Here is a 16,825-nt window from a genome sequence, read left to right on the forward strand (position 1 = left end):
ACACATCACCAATGCTGACTTGTCTACCCACGTTATTTCCTAGACATACTTAGGATGTTATTTTTATTATAATGGATGTTATTTTTGACGAAAAAGGAACCACACGGCCATTCTTCGCTGTGTTACCCTTAGGTCATGCAATGTAAGTTTCTGCAAAGGTTACAACTGAAGGGGTAAAATGGCTACAACTGTGTCCTTCTTAATTAACAATGACAACAGAAAATCTCACAATCTTCAAAAGAAAGTACACACAGGAAAACAGTTATGGTTTTAAGTGTACAACCTTACACTCTTCCAAACCCTGACCAGGGGATTATCCAAGGCAACTAGTAGTGTGCAGACTAACACAATAGCTATGTAAGAGTAACTAAAATGTAACTTTATGGCTCTTGAGAATCAGGTACATTTTAGGATCTCTTTCTGTCTACAATATCAACTTTCTTTCCACTGAAACAGGATTCCAAGTTGTTCTATGACTTCTCCTTCCAGCGTTCGCTCTCTTTATAAATATATATTTTCAGGTGCCCAGATCTTTTGAAGAGGCTGCTGTCCACTTTCACCACTGGTGCTACACCCTTTCACCACTGGTGCCGCCCACATTCACCACTGGCACCACACCCTCCATCACAGGAACTGCATGAGCACAAACAAAAACCTGGTGTAATGTAATATCTGACCGAAATTATAGCGAGTAAAAAAATGAGTAAGCCCGCCTTCCTCGAAGAAGGCTTGGTGATTACTCCCCTCCAAGAAAATGTTGATAAAAGGTGCCAAATTGTGCATTTTACAGTCATTTTTACTGATATCTGCTGAAGAAAATATTTCCGATGCCTCCGATTGAAAGATGTCTATGCCTTGGGTGACGTCTATAACATGGTAGGCTCATGAGACATATGATTGTCTCTGTGCCACCCACCCCATTTGTCGGCAGGTTTACTGATATTGTCTACAGGTCAGTACTGCTCTGAATGATGAAAGTGACTTTAGGAAGTATAACAAGGGCTCAAGAATCAGTAGAAAGCAACGGGAGAAAACAGGTCGCCATTGCCAGTTGCCTAGAATGAGTCACGTTTAAGTATGGGTGAAATTTGCGAATTCGCAATCCGCGAATTTGGGCGAAATCGATTTCGCAATCCGCAAAATCCAAGAATTTGTGCGAATTTGCGGATTTTTGGTTTTCTGCGTTTTCGCGGGGCTTTTTGCGTGTTCGCGGGCCGCTTGCACGGCGAGGTTACCCATGCGGTCGTGTATGGGCGCAGCCATCTTGTTTGCGTGACGTGTTTCCATTTCCGGGCGCTAGTTGCATGCTCGCGTCGTATGCGGTGCGCGATTACGTGTTCGCAGGCGTTTTCGCGTGCTCGCGGGGGGAAATATCACGCGAACGTACCCACGCGGTCCTCAATGGGCGCGGCTTCTTGTTTTTCATTCATTGCTATGGTTCTGTGCATGCTTTCTAATCCTCCTTTCATCTGTGCAATCCTTTGTTTCTTTGGACTTTTTTTTATCTTTTCTACTCTATATCTATCCCTTTTTTCTTCTAGAACTATATTTTGTGTTTTTTTCAACTTTTAAAACTACTTTTTTAAACTTTTTTTTTCTTTACTTTTTCCCTATTCTTTCCTTTTTTGTATCTTTCTGCTGTACAGGACCATGGCAAAGGGAGCCGGGAAGGAGAAGGGGAAGGGTCCCGCACCCCGTACCCGGCTCCCTTGTGGGCGGTTACGAGGGGAGGAAGTGATGGCCAGGGAGATATTCAGCGCGGTGGAGGTGGCCGCAGAGGTCTTTTATGTGCAGCGCCACCTCCCCAAGACCGTGGCAGCATGGGGCAGGCTCGTGTCAGGGTATGGCCTCCGGGAGCATCGCCAGCTGTGGGGAAAGGTGTGCCGGGCCATGCAGAGGGAGTCAGGGGTCCGGCGTACCTTCCAGAAAGCGACGCACCGGTGGTCGGACCTCCTTGACCGCGAGCAGGATCTGCTCCACCTGCTCGATGTGGAGATCCCTGGCCTTGGTGAGTAGCTATTTAATAACTAATTTGTTTTCTTCTGCTCTGTGTTATATTGCTAATATATGTTTTTCCCGAAGAGCAAGAATGCTGCCAATTCGATTTAATTGCAGGTAAATTAACGTTTAAATAGCTTCTGTGATTGCAGGTGCTTGCCTGCTCAGTGGCGTTGCTACTATGCTTACTTGTTTGCAACGTTGTGCTCATTTGGCCTGAATATGTATGAGTGTAGTACTTTACAGAACTGCGTAATCCTAGAGAGACTAGAGACTCAAGTCTAGTCCTTCCTTTGTACTCCTGCTGCCACTAAGAAGAAGAGATAGTAATGGATTGATAGGTTCAGGTTGAGTATATTATGACTTGTTATTAGTAGTAGGACATTTTTTAGTGCTCTGCAATCATGATGACGGACTGTGTCTGTCACGTCGCGTGCTGATGAGTGCTGGCAGTCGTAGTAGAACCTTTTTATTGTTGGTTTAGTTAGTGATTTACATAACTTTCCAAGTAGACGGTCTGCGAATCCAGCAATACTGTACTAGTATCCTCCTACTTGACTAGATCAGATAGGTCAATACATGTAGTGCACTTCTTGCTAATTTGTTTCCCTGAGATAATTTAGGATTGTGGTCAAAGAAATCAAATATTTCCAAAAAACAATCATCCATGTTTGTGTTTATTTCATGATCATCAGCCCCTCCCAGGGGCAAGAGGACAGCACCACCCTAGACTCCGGCGGAACAGAGTGGGCAGGAGGAACGGTCCACTGCAGGCTCTTCTGCTGGCCCCAGTAAGTAGTTCTGTTGTTAATATAATTATACTTCCCTAACTCTATTTTTTACAAAATAGTCTTTGATCTTCTTGTACACTGTTTCTACATTCTTATCCTGCCTCTCTACCATCACTCTCTGTGCTACTACTATTTACTATTATTTATGAGTCGGTCTGTGTAGGTAGCTAAGCTTGCCTAGTCGGCAAACGGTGTTAAACAAGACTCTGATCCAGCAATAGCTCTGGAGGCACTCAGTGCATCCCTCTGGGTTGCCCTTGCTGTCTATTCCAGTCTTCTTAATGTTAGTGCTTTGACAATTTCCAACAACAAAATGTCAATGTCCACCAAGAATAAGCTAGTAGTTGTCTTTTTGATTTGATAGTAGCACATACCATACCGCTAGTGTTTCAGGGACTATTCTGCACATACAGAAGTATGGACAAGAGAAATAGGACATTGTTGATGATAGGTGCAGTTCGATTTTCCACATACCTCAGTCAGAAGTAACTGTGCGGGACTCAGGAGCCCTCACCTTGTTGGAACTTTAAGTTCTCCTGGTGGTGATGAGGAGTAGTTGGTTCTGTCTGTAATTATAAAAATGTTGCACGTTAAAGAGCAAGCATTCATCAGTTGTGCCAAAAAGAGTTGCATGTTATGGCTAAGCAAATAAGTTAACACTCTCCCCAAAACCGTGACTTCTTTTCACTCCCAATAATTAAAAATTGTTTAACATTTTCTCTTCCATTATGAGACGAAGTAGGGGGTTGTGTATGGCATCTAAAAATATGACATGTTTTTCTAGGCGTCACAACATCTGATGCAGCACTTGCCACCACCTGTGCCGGGGCCAGCAGCGTGGAGGAGTCCACTCAAGCGGCGGCGCCACCAGGAGGAGCTGAGGGGGATGGCTCAGCAGCGGTGGACGGTGGTAAGTTATTATTATACTCCTTACTTATTGACATTTTAGAGTAGGCACGCAAAGGAGTGTATGATGTACTGTACAGTAGAAAGTACACAACTACAAGTACACTGTACTGTTAAGAACAGTTACTGATTTAGAACTACATTTCTTTTTAGCCAATCACGGAGAAGACAGTGACCCTTGACTTAGCAATAGCATTAGCGGTGGTAGTTCTCGAGTAAGCAATAGCCCCCTCTATTTGACTTCAAATCAGCTGGGAAACTTTTATCGTGAAGCCATGTCATATCAGATGAACTTGAGGGATGTGATGAACAAAAAGGGAAAGAACTTAGCGTCAATGGAAGGACGAGCGAGTCGTAACATTTATAACTAAAGAATGATACGTGTTTTTGCATGCAGGCAGAGGTGGCTGATAGGAAGGAATCAGATGCATGGCTGCTTGAAGCAAGGATGGTTGGAGGAGAAAGAAAAAATGACTGCCTGTGTGGGTCAATCAGAAAATTCATGTGTGGTGTGCATTGCAATATATCATTTGGGTGAAGCTCAAATGCAAGTCAAGACGATGGTTTACCAAATAAAATGAAAAGGGTGTTATTTGGTTGTTGAGAAAAAGTAAAGTTGTTACAGTTGAGACATTAAGAAGAATGATAGACGTTTACTTTGGAAGCCTGGATGGTATCATCTTCCTCATACATAGCAGAGGTGTATGTAGAGCAGACGCTCAGTGCATGAAGAGTGTTACTTTGTTCGAACAGCATGTCCGTGCCAGAGTAGCAAAGCAGAGGAAATCCAAATACTACAAGTTGTGATTGTTCTGAACTCTCCCTTGCCTAAAGTAACAGTACAGTAGTTTACTTTGCAAGCACAGCAAATATTGTGTATGTATTGTGTAGTTGACAATTATATCAAATCAAGTCCCTTCCTCCGGCAATTATGGTTACCACACTCACTCCCTATGTTCATAATTTTCTTTCTGCTGTGTTAATCATGGATGGTATATCGCTGTTGTTCACTCAATCTATCAGAATAAAGCACCTAAAGTCATGCATCACATAAGCAAAGAGATCATGTGATCGGCTGGTAACATGATCAGAAATCAATAATCTTCATTTTCCTTTTGTAGTACTGAAGGCCCAGGGGGGCAGTGCGAAATATAAATTACATTGAGCAGTAGCCCTTGATGTAACCGAGTATGGCCAGTGCCACCCCTATACAAAAGTAAGAGCTTCCCTATCCCCACCTGCATATACTGCTTAAAGTAATGCATGCAAGTCTGTGTCATCATGGCTTGTGTCTCTTTTTCTTGGGTGCAAGCTGACTGAGCTGGCATTATGCCGCCTACCACAAGTTCACGTACAAGTAATTTCTTTCGCAAAAGTAGAGAAAAACAGACGAATACTGGTGTACTCTCTGACTATGTATTGAGTCCATAGTGCTGCCTGGTAGTAGAATTCCTATCACTCATACTGTTACAGGCCTACAAAGACGGCAGAAAGATAAATGCCAAAATGTTATACTGTGTTTGCAAATTGCTAGTATTACTGTGAGACAACTTTCTGTTGAATTATTTTGTGTTATTGTTAAAAAGTATTGGTTACATTATTTTTCTTTCTTTCACCATATAGATGCTCCCTAAAAGCTCACCAGAGGGGAGATGGCTGTCCGGGCCAGGGCCCAGAAGATGGAGGCCATTCGGGTTGAATATTGCCGGCTTTGGGCTCGGGAAAACGAGGAGGGAACACCAACAACCTCCTCCAGTACTGCCCCCGTGTCCACCAGCCAGCAGCCTCCATCCCAGCGCCATGCTCGGACAGCCCCCCGCCGCTGCTCAGCTGCAAGACCATCAGCAGCTGGCCCCCTCAGAGCCTGGAAGGCACGCGTGCGCCGCCTACCCTTACGAGTGGACTTCCTGGAGCGCAAGGTGGACGACCTAGAAAAAAAGCTCCGGGACCTCCGCAAGGACCGCCTGCCCAAACACCGCCGGTAGTGACTGTGTCCCTTGCCCCTTTTTTAAAGACTGTTGGGGGGGTGGGAATCGGGAGTTGGGGATTATTTATTTTTGGACTATTTGAAATGGACAATTGTTTGGGTTAGGGAGGGGTGGGACTAGTTTATTTTTGTAAGGGGAAATACATCATTATTCATTTTACATACTTTAACATAGTGTACGCTTTGATCTTATTTTGTGGGGTGGTGGGCAGGAGTTACGGCACGTTTGGTTTTCCTCAAACTTACCAGCATGAATTATCTAAAACGTCCAAAGATTTTCAAAAGTGCCACTAACAGAGTTAGTGAATTCATTTGGCCTACTAGTACTTTACTTGTACTACTATCAGTCTCTCCTCCACATCCTAGCCCATCTTTCTACCTCCCCAAAATGCTTATCTTACCTGTGATTCGTGTTTGAGAATAGAGCTAGGCGCAGCGCTGGCTGCATGGCAAATGGCGATTACATCATCCCCAACCGAAATTCCGTTGTTGTGGTGTTAGTAGGAGTGGTATCACACTAGCAGTAGCAGCATATGAAAAACAAAGTAAAAAAATGAGACATTGAGTGGCCTGAGAGGAGTAGTATTAGTATTTCTTTATTTATTTTTTGTCATGTAAAAAAACCATAAAAGCAATATAACACATACAGTTCATTTCACATTTTACATTAAAACACAATGCTGCCGCTAAAACAGTATCTTTTTTTTTTTTTTAAAAAGAAACAAATACAAGTTCTAAAATATATACAACTTAAAAACAAAGTTATGTCAAACCTTATAGTGGGCGATCCTCTTACTTATTACATACATGATTATCTTTATCGGTAAGTATGACTATACAATGATATTTACAGATTAATTCGATGTCGGAAAATACATTTCAGGAACTTAACGATGTACTTCGATGTCCACTCCTCACCCAAGAACTGTAAAAATAGCAAGGCCAGACGGCATCTTCTAATGCCCATTATTTTTAATAGCGGAATCAGCCAAATCTTTCTGTGCCCACTGTAGTATTTGCAGAAAAAGAAAGTATGAATTGTTGTCTGAGTAGAAATCTCATCACACGGACAAAGTGGTAATTCTGAGTACCAGTTATTTCTTATTGGGAAGGCAACCAAACGGTGTAAAACATTTAACCTGAACCTAGTCAGGAGAAATCTCTCAAAAATAGTAAAACCATGAGTTAGATAAGGCTGAATTTAAAAAGTTGTTTGAACAGCCATACAGTGTTGGGCAGAAGGTTTGACGGCTTCCTTAGTTATCCGTAATTATTCTAAATGTGTGAGGGACAACACCTGTAGTGCCTTCCTTGATAGTGACCGAATAAAGATTGGTTCTAAATAGTATTTTTCCAATCCTAGGTCATAGAAGAATCTTTTTATATATGACAACGAACCTATTTTATGTGAGTGTTCTAGAGCCATGCAATCTGAAATGATTTGCTGTGTAAATTCATTTTTGTCTTTCGACCAAATACGATGCCAGAGGAGGAGTGGCTGTATTTTAGCCAAATCTGATACGTAAGGGATCCCCAGTAGGAATGTCAAAAAAACGTTCTCAGCCACTTGGAGATTGTTGGTCTTTGCATGCCCCACACTCCCGCCCCATATAACGCTACTGATTGGCATTTGGCTCTGTATATCTCTAAGAGCTCCACCGGCGGCCTCTATCCCAGTTTTTTTGAAAAATTTACGAGGGCCATAGTGGCTCTCATGAGATGGAATTTTCTGGACTCTATTGCTGATTTTCAGTTAAGTTTATGGTTGATAATTATTCCCAGGTATGGATATTGTAATGGCAGCAGTTATCACGTGTTGACACCTAGGAGAATGATGATGGCCAATTAAATGGTGGGGTAACAGAGAGGGAAGTGCATTAGAATTGGGTGGGTAAATGTGAATCTTCTCAGGAAATGGTGAGCTGAATACAGAGGGGAAATGCACAATGCAAAAGCAACTTGTTATTTTGTAAAATAACTCGGCAGATAACTTACCAGTCATGAATTGTGCTAATGTCCAAGTTTTATCGTGTCAGATAAACTAATGATGCCATTTTATCATTGTTTGTAGTTACCCCCCGAAGAAGGGCGTGAAAAGCCCGAAATGCATTGGGTCAATAAAATACTGCCTGTTTATGAACTCCATGCCTCTTTACTTGTTCTGGGAATAAGGTCCAGATAGACAAACCTGAATATGTGAAACAATTGGAAATTTGCATAGTTCCTTGCGTGTAACTGAAGAGAACAGTAAAAATGGAATAATATAATAAGAATAAAGAAAAACTACGACAAAAATTGAGTAAAAAGGAATATTTGATGGAAGTCTGCAAAAAGCTGTGCCTGGGAATTTGGGACGGAACTTCGTCCCAATATGCAGTGATGTAGTAACCATGGTGCCAACAAGGCAGGGCACCATTCCTATGAGCACGCTATCACGATTAAAGTTGTGAATACAAGATAAGGACGAAAACTGTTTAAATGAGGTGTGCATTCCCTACCTTGCATAATGGAGTTGTCAAAAATCTGCCTTAACTTGGTTTGCACCCGCAGCTGATAAGGACTCTAATACAAACTATGGAGAAGTAAAAAAGCCACACGCAAGGCGCAAGATTCTAGTTCACAAAGCAGCAGTGTTTTTCGAAAGAGACATTTGAATGAACAAAAATACGAACTAGCATGAATATTGGAGCAATCAGAACATTTTGCCAATTACATAGGAGAAATGATGGCGTTTTGATATTACCGAGTTTTCAGTATTGAGTTGTTAATGGAACCTGATTGACACTTATGTTTTCAGTGCAACATGGGAATTGTAGTTTTATTAGGAAACTTGAGCGTAGTTTAATGAGGGTGTGTAACTCTTGTTGTTAATTGGTTGTCAAACAAGGGAGGAGGTGTTCAATTATGGTGAGGAGTTTAAATGCGGCGTTTGTGAAATACAGGGGAGACATTTTCTGCGCAGCGGCGCAAGGATGAGGGACTTGTTACGATGCTGAGGCAGGTATGTCAATAATCGTGTTGCAAGATGAAAGTGAATAGGATTTGTTAGAACACATGTAAGGGTCAGAGGAATGAGAGGGGGCGTATGAAGTTCATAGCGCACAGGGTGTGGTTGATGTTTGAAACGGAAGGGTGCTAGCAAGTGGAGTGAGTGAAACGTGTATTTGAGAGTGGGAGGAAGAAGAGTAGCGTGGAATAGTGAGGAAAGGGTGAATACTCAAGAATAGGAATTCGTTATGGTTATAGGAGTTAGAGTAGGTAGAGTGGTGAGTTGAAGAGCGTGTGAAAGGGTAGAGGATTTGGAAACCTGTTTAACTTAAATAAAACAGCGATATGGCAGCAGTTATCACGTTATCACGTGTTGACACCTAGGAGAATGATGATGGCCAATTAAATGGTGGGGTAACAGAGAGGGAAGTGCATTAGAATTGGGTGGGTAAATGTGAATCTTCTCAGGAAATGGTGAGCTGAATACAGAGGGGAAATGCACAATGCAAAAGCAACTTGTTATTTTGTAAAATAACTCTGCAGATAACTTACCAGTCATGAATTGTGCTAATGTCCAAGTTTTATCGTGTCAGATAAACTAATGATGCCATTTTATCATTGTTTGTAGTTACCCCCGAAGAAGGGCGTGAAACGCCCGAAATGCATTGGGTCAATAAAATACTGCCTGTTTATGAACTCCATGCCTCTTTACTTGTTCTGGGAATAAGGTCTGGATAGACAAACCTGAATATGTTAAACAATTGGAAATTTGCATAGTTCCTTGCGTGTAACTGAAGAGAACAGTAAAAATGGAATAATATAATAAGAGTAAAGAAAAACTACGACAAAAATTTGAGTAAAAAGGAATATTTGATGGAAGTCTGCAAAAAGCTGTGCCTGGGAATTTGGGACGGAACTTCGTCCCTATATGCAGTGATGTAGTAACCATGGTGCCAACAAGGCAGGGCACCATTCCTATGAGCACGCTATCACGATTAAAGTTGTGAATACAAGATAAGGACGAAAACTGTTTAAATGAGGTGTGCATTCCCTACCTTGCATAATGGTATAGTAATGTGGTAGCCAGATTTTCATTGTCTAGATGTATATCCTTTGTCCTTTTTTTCCCTGGACCCGCTATCATAACAAAGGTTTTTTTTAATATTTATGCGTAGATCCAGCTTCCCCATAAATTGGGAATATCTATTTAAAGCCCTCTGGAGTTCTAAGGGTGTGCGGGCCAGTATCACCGCGTCATCCACGTATAGTAGAGCTGGAATCAGACGGTGTTTTATTGTTGGAAGATCCTGGCTCCCCTCCAGCATGGCCCTCTCCAGACCGTTGGTATAAAGCGTGAAGAGGAAGGGGGCCAGGACACAGCCTTGTCTGACTCCTCGCTCCACTCCAAACGGCGCGGATAGTTCGCCCTTTACCCCGAACCTTACCCTAGCTGAGGCATTAGAATGTAGTTCGCGGAGGAAATTTACTAGTGGTAAATCTACCCCCATATCCAATAGCATGGACCAAAGTTTGGCATGGCAAACGCAGTCGAAGGCTGCGGACAGATCAACGTATACCATATACATACTACCGGCTTCGCACTTACGTACTTGCCTACTATCATTGTCAGGTTTAAAGCCTGTTCAACTGTCCCTATGCCTTCACGAAACCTGAATTGGAGGTCCGAGAGGATACTGGCATTGTCCTGCCCACCGCTGGAGCCGCTCAAGGATAACTCTGCCTGCCACTTTGCCCAAAGAGTCCAGCAGTGAAATCGGACGATAACACGATACCACCTGACGGTCCCCATTTTTAAAGATGGGGACCATGATTGATTTACTCCATGAGTCCAGTAAACCCACCTCACAGGCTGCCTTTAGGACCCTAGTCAAAATTGGGGCCCAAAAATCTAGGTTTGATTTAAAGAGATCTACTGGAACCCCATCTGGGCCAGGGGCCTTGCCGTTTTTGCTGGCGTTTACTGCCAAAAGTACCTCGTCAATTGTAATTTCTAATGAAATTGGATAAGAGGGTGCGGGCAGTACGGGGACCATATTTTCTTGCCCACCCATGTTGACTGGACCTTTCTCGAAAATCTTTGTAAAATGCGCCACCCAGACCGATTCATCAATGGCCACATCTATAGCAGGCGAATCTTTGTGATCAGATAGGAATGGAGATTTAATCACGGACCAAAAGACTGAACTATTTTTATGGATGCAACTTTTATGTAGTTGGTCCCATAAAGCCTGTTTTAGTTCGAATTTCCTGTGTTATACTCCCTCCTAAGAATAGCTATTTCATGGGCCACCCTATTGGATTTTTGCAGGGCAATTTTTAATTTGGAAAGCGCTGCTGTGCATTTATGATTGAACCACCCTACTTTTTTTGCTTGGGTATTTTTTAATTTTACAGAAAGTGCCTTGTTTATAGCCATTTGAACCAGCCTAAAGTTGCTTAATACTTCCTCCTCTTGTGTAGACGGATCTAAACATTTAAGAATTGGAAGATAGGCTGTATATATAACTCTCCTTGTAATTTCTAAAGGATCAACTTTCTCCTATTTTATGGAGAATCCGTTTGATCTATCCAGGTGTAAAGTATTTTGTTTCAGTGCACTGACTATACTTTGTGTGCTGTGCTGATAGAGTGGTCGAAATGTTAGACTAAGAGCGCAATGATCGCTTAGTACATTTATCAGCGTTGCAAAGTTTGTGGCATGATTACCCACAGTGTTTGATATCAGAATAAAATCTATCGTGGTCTGCCTTCCCCTCCCTAAAAATGTTGGATCCAACAGCTGGGTTGAGGAGTTCATTTCATTTGTGATTACAAGATCCAAATCAAAGATGATTTCATTTAGGCAATTTCCCATATTGGAGTGGGAAAAATGGACTATGGGCTCTTCATTTTCATCTGTAATCCCACACAAGTTCAGATTACTATGTTGGCATGGGTTTTGGTTAAAGTCACCGCCCCAGATGATGGTAGCTTCATCAGCAGACCCCCTTGTCAAGGGGGATAGTTTAACGCGCAACCTGCGCAAAACTTTTAACAGTTCTCCATCTTGTAAGTTGTTATAAATATTTACCAAGAGAATGGTGTCCTCTCTGTTGAAACGAAGGCTAAGTATCTGGTAATTCACTTCCAATTCCAAGGGAGTTATTTCCACCCCTCCTATGGAATTCGAGATGAATTTACTTAAACCACCTTTTGCTCTACCAGATGCTGCAGGTAGTGCGGGGAGAAATAGGTTTTATAGCCAACAAGATGAATTTCTGTGGTGGACCAAGTCCCCTGAAGACAGATTATACTGTGATTCTCAAAAAATTTCAACACAATGCCACTTTCTACCTTGGGACGAAGACCGGCTATATTCCAGAAAAGAAGCGCTATCGGAGGACCAGCTTTAACAGGGCTATTGTCCAGTACTGTTTTGGCCTGTTCTACCAGTGGCTCATTGATCGTTCCGAGTACCACATCCTTACCAGGTGGAAAAAAGGAAGGGATAGTTACTGAGGACCTGATATTTTTTCTACCTACTGCAGAGTTAGCTAACACCTTTTCTGTACAATTTAATTCCTCTGATGGAATGCCAGAAAATGTTAACTTAAGCTGACTGCCTTCTCGACCATGAGACAGGAATTCTGCAATTAATGGATTTTTAGGTATGTTACAGTCCCCAATGACCTGGTTGGGAAGTCAATCAACTCCTTCCAACCCAGAAAGAGTGGAGAAGTGATTGAAAGTGGGGACGTTGGAGCCAGATCATTCTATGCTGCACCCATATGGGGTGCAGGATCTCAGAGGGTATACCATCAATGATTGCGGATAGAAATAGCTTAGGTGTGTGTTGAGATTTCATCCCCGCCTCTCTCAGTATACTAGTCGTCAATGTGTCTAATTACTCTTCGATCCCTAAAATTGATGATAACGACATCGCCCCTTATGTCCTTGGGTCACAAACCCACCCATCCAAGTCTTCTTACATTAAGGATTTCACCGTTAAGGTTGGGAGGTAGTGGCCTGTTTTTCCTCAGCCAATATATAACTTTGTTCTTAAGTTCTTGGTGGCCTTCGGTTTTTCCAACCGCAAGTTCCGGGATCCCAGTCAATACCACAACATAGGGTGCAGCCTCTGGAGGCAGATCTATTTTTTCCTCTTTTTTCCCTAAAGTGCTTTGCGGGGAGAGGGGTCCTGATTACCGATGTTAAATTATCATCTGTTTTATTTACCTGCCTCTCCCCTCTTTTTCCCCTAGGGGTTGTATGTCCCTTATCTGTTGTACTGGGGGCCAAGGTGTTCTGGTTTTGTGCTGGAGATGGATTCTTGCTATGTAATTTGTCAACTAATGTTGGCCCTGGTGATCTATTACTCATGGGTTATTTTTGTCTACACGTTGTTAATTCCCTGATGGAATCTGTGTTTTTTTATAATTTCCTTTTCAATGGAGCCCAGTTGTACTGTCATTCTTTTGACTCTCTCTAGAATTGGCAATATTAATGATTTAACCAACTGCTCCATACTCTCCATTAGATCTTTAATGATGTGAGAGGATGGGGGATGATAGTCTGGCATAATCGTACTTTTAGTTGTTCTTAAATTCCTAGAAGAGCTTTGAGACAATTTAGATGTTTTTGCGTCTCTGCCTTTCTGACTAATCCCTCTACGCTTTCTTTTTCTTGTTGTCGACCCTTGGCCAGTTGATTTGGATTCTTTTTGCCGTTTCGGGAACTGCATAGGAGATACTATAGATGATTCTACCTCAGATGGTATTTCTAATGGTGCTACTACATTTGAATCATTTTTATTAGAATCAGTTAAATCTGTTTGATCTTGGGACTGTACTGGATTGCTAATATCTACAATTTGGACTTTTTCCCTGCTGTGAGTTGGTGGAGTGACCACTAATTGGATAGAGCCCAAAGATGAGCGTTTTTTATAGAGATACTCCGTGGACAGTCGCTTTTCTGTGAAGGGTACTTCTCGCTCTAACACAGAGGCAGCTCTAGTAATAAAACTATCCAATGTCACCCTGACAGACCCACCAACCAGGGATTGCCTTCCTTTGCTGAGTCGTGAATTCGTACTCCTTGGGTTGTGTTTGAAAGCTAATGTCAAAGCAACATATAGATTGAGGAGATGAGAGATTTCAGAATGTTGACACAGCAATTAGTGATGATATTAACAATATGTAATCACAGTATAGTAAATAGTGATAGACTAGTAACAGTCAATACCTAGCAAAGGCTGTGGTCTTACTTTGAAAGTCCCAGAACCGCTCTTTTAGGGGGTGGCCCAGCCCAGCCTTGGCCAGCCCCGGACGGCCACAGACGGCCCGCCCTTGTCCCGGGCTTCTCCCGGGCTGCTCCCGCGAAGCGGGGAGTAACGCTGTAATTTATGCGCCTCCTGGCGCGATTTCTCCGGCTGCATAGGCTGCTGGGATTAGTAGTTCTGAGCGCCTTGAGCCCCCCCTCCACACAGCGGCCGCACCCAGGTGGAAATGAGTGTGCGGCGGCAGGAGGCGGGCGGGCACAGCAGCACAGGCAGCGTGACCAACGAAAAAGACGGGCAGTGAGTCCAACCACCCCCGTCAAGGCAAGTAAATGGCACCAAAGTTCACCAGAAAGGAAAATGAGCTCCCCGCTCCACCGGGGGTGACGCTGTAATTTATGCACCTCCTGGCGTGATTTCTCCAACGGCGGCTTCCGGCCGCATCAGCTGCTGGGATTGGTAGTTCTGAGCGCCACGAGCCCCACCTCCATACAGCGGCCGCACCCAGGAGGAAATGAGTGTGCAGCGGCGGGAGGCGGGTGGGCACAGCAGCACAGGCAGCGGGACCAATGAAAAAGACGGGCAGCGAGTCCAACCACCCCCGTCAAGGCAAGTAAATGGCACCAAAGTTCACCAGAAAGGAAAATGAGCTCCCCGCTCGAACCGGGGGTGACGCTGTAATTTATGCGCCCCCTGGCGTGATTTCTCCAACGGCAGCTTCCGGCCGCACAGGCTACTGGGATTGGTAGTTCTGAGCGCCACGAGCCCCCCTCCACACAGCGGCCGCACCCAGGAGGAAATGAGTGTGCGGCGGCGGGTGGCGGGCGGGCACAGCAGCACAGGCAGCGGGACCAACAAAAAAGACGGGCAGCGAGTCCTACCACCCCCGTCAAGGCAAGTAAATGGCACCAAAGTTCACCAGAAAAGAAAATGAGAGGAGTATTAGAAGGAACAGTAGCCCAAGCAATGCTGAAGATAAGTATGGGGAACAAAGAATTACATGGATGATTATGGCTACAACAAGAACAGTGACACAGAAGCGTAACACAACAAGTCTTCTTGACATGTAGGAGGATGATGTTGACGATGGATCCAATCTATGGTGGGCATGAAATTCAGAATTTATTTTAAAATACTCTTTGTTGTTTTTTTACCCGGAATTACAATATCCTAGGATGCCTTAAAATTGAGTTGAGGAGGTTGCTTGCACCTTATCCTCCCCAGAAAGTGTGTGGAATTATTGTTGTAATTTATTCACACCTCAATGAAAACCACACAGCCCGGGGGAAGAGGATAAGGGTTTGAAACTTGGATGGGAATGGGGTTTGTGGGTAAAGTTTTGTGGAGAGAGGGAAAAAAAACACAGCATGGACAAACAACAAATGAAGATAAACAAATCTTTGGATACAAAGCTATTCATAAATCTTTTAAGGGACATAAAGGAAGTGCATGCACTACTGCATGCATGAAGTTGTTTGCTAAATGGATAGGTTTCTGTAAATGTGTTGGACTTGTAAAGCGCACGGCTGCCCGTAAGTGTCCTGGCGCTGGAGACCGCTGGGGAACCCGTCCTGGCTTTCCCTGTGAGATGGTCCCTTCTGGGTATCTCCAAGGTGAAACCAGGCATCCCCGGTGTCTGTGGGGGGCCGTTGTAGAGATGAGGCAAGCTTAATGCCCAGAGTTGCCGAGTGTGATCCCTGGTTAGAGTAGGCACCAAGGCGAGAATTGTCGAGTTCGCTGACCCTGGTCCACAACCCTGCCGTGTCGGGAATTGGACCCTGGTCCCGGGCCATTCTCTGCTTCCGGGTCTGCCGCCTCTAACCAGTGAGCCACACCACTCCACTAAGTAGTACTTTCTACAATGTACTATGAAGAAACAACAATGTGACAGTACAGGGCTGCAGTAATTACGCAATTTCACTTGCCTATCTGCCCTCAGAGGGAAGAACCACTTAGTACATTAAATTAGTTTAAAAAATAGCAAAGAAAAAAGTATACAATGGCTGAAGGGATGAATTGAAGCAGAGAGCATACAAATGCACAGTGTCACACTCACAGTAGTTCACAGCAATAACATTACTTAAAAGATAAGTCAAAATGAAAATGGATACTGTAACTGTATGTTGTTGTAGTTGTCCTGTTGAATTTGGGAAGTTGCATGCATCCAGCCATTCCTCTTTCGCGGTACTCCTCCATTCCATCTGACGCTCCGCCGATCAATGTTGGGGACCAGAAGATACATTGTCCACTGCCTGCCTGGCGGACGCTGTATTGCGGGTCGCTAAGCCTGAGGTCATCCTTTTTGTCATTGCACAAGGTAAAAGCCGGCCTGTAATTGTTGATGGAAAAACAGGATGTGATATTAAAACACCACGGAGAAAGAAATATAAGGTACGCTGTGTAGTGCGAAAATAATAATTTCAGTTTCAGAGCCGACAGTATTACAAAACATACAAGCATCATTTCGAAAGTGCGTACTCTGAGTCTCCTTTTCAAGGATAAATAAGTGTGGGCGAAATTTGCGGATCTTTCCCCTCAAGCTATGTGTAAAGTCTATACAAAAGGGGTTGATGGACCGAGCGCTTGAGCAAATCAAACACTCACCCCCAGTCAACTGATCTGGTTTTAATCCATCACCATTCTTTAGCTCACTCGGCCACCCCAGTTCAGACATGGCTATATGCAAATCAGTCTGACCCTGTGCCTCATGGGAACAGTCCAGCCCGAACTGCCAAGCCATGTCTTCCCTGGACCGGAAACAAGCATCCTGGGACCGGTTTCGGATTCATAATCCTCATCAGCCAGGCTATCTTGAATCCAGTGGCCAAGTGAGCAAGGGACTCACGTCTGAGCATACCCTGCCACACTTAGGGTGAACAA

The sequence above is a fragment of the Lissotriton helveticus genome, chromosome 6, assembly GCF_964261635.1.
Source record: "Lissotriton helveticus chromosome 6, aLisHel1.1, whole genome shotgun sequence".
NCBI classification, from domain to species: domain Eukaryota; kingdom Metazoa; phylum Chordata; class Amphibia; order Caudata; family Salamandridae; genus Lissotriton; species Lissotriton helveticus.